Raw genomic sequence first — 1,217 nt, forward strand, 5'->3', positions numbered from 1 at the left:
CAGTGGATTCACATCGGACATTAGTACTTTTAAAAAAATATTACCTAACGTCATCGATGGAAAAAATTGGCGTGTGATCAATGAAGATCACAGAGCTAGCTTCCCGTGAAGTGAATTGTACCTACATCAACTCGAAATTACCTCGCTCATCGTGAACCCTCGATAAGATCTCGAAGAAATTCCAGACTAAGAAAGAAGACTTTATATTGCTTGTTAGTTTGTAAAATTTTTGTATATAAATCATTGTTTTAATAACTGTTGTAAATTATACTATTGTTTGTATGTTAAAACATATTTGTATAAAAAAAAGAAACTGTGTGTATCAATCTTGTTGGCAAATATCATAAATTGGATACATATCAGCATTTATTTAACTACTAAATCTAAATAACAATGTAACTCAGTTTTAGGCTATTTGAAATTGTAATTAGTAAGAACACAAATAACAAAAGTACCATCCTTGTCCACTAACTGTATTATAATACTACTATCAGATTTTATGCCCTTAAGAGCAGTTCTTTCTTTTTAATTGGTACTTTTGTGAGATAATAAAGATGAATTTCAACAGTTTTAAATATAAGCTTAGATGTTTTTCAACAGCTTTATATATGACTACATGATTTTCATTAGCATTTTTGTTTCAGTACAGGAAATGTCCAAGCTAAGAAGAAACATGCCATAACTCCTTTTGATGTAAACTGCACCTACTGTAAGGATGCAGCTGGAGAAACAAAAGGAAAACAATGTACTTTTGTTTTCAGCAGCATCTATATTAAAGCTTTACTTTTCAATAATAATCACGTATGGTAAAAGGTATTTGAAAACATCTACCCTGTTACCTTTGGCTTTAGGACATATCTACTACAAATTGCTGTTCTAAAGTGAGCCTGCCATTCATCGGTTGTGTCTAAAGAACACCCACATCTGAACATGCAGTTGAAGCTTCACCTTTCAAAAACTTGTTTCTCTGTCTGATATATATGCACTTTAAAGACGAATCTGTTTAAAGGGTGTATGTTTGTTAACTGTATGTATCGTGAGAGTGTTGCTTCAGTCTAAGGGTGAATATTTGTTAACTGTATGTATCGTGAGAGTGTTGCTTCAGTCTAAGGGTGTATGTTTGTTAACTGTATGTATCGTGAGAGTGTTGCTTCAGTCTAAGGGTGTATGTTTGTTAACTGTATGTATCGTGAGAGTGTGGCTTCAGTCTAAGGGTG

Source organism: Limulus polyphemus, unplaced genomic scaffold (assembly GCF_000517525.1).
Source record: "Limulus polyphemus unplaced genomic scaffold, Limulus_polyphemus-2.1.2 Scaffold2694, whole genome shotgun sequence".
Classification (NCBI taxonomy): Eukaryota; Metazoa; Arthropoda; class Merostomata; order Xiphosura; family Limulidae; genus Limulus; species Limulus polyphemus.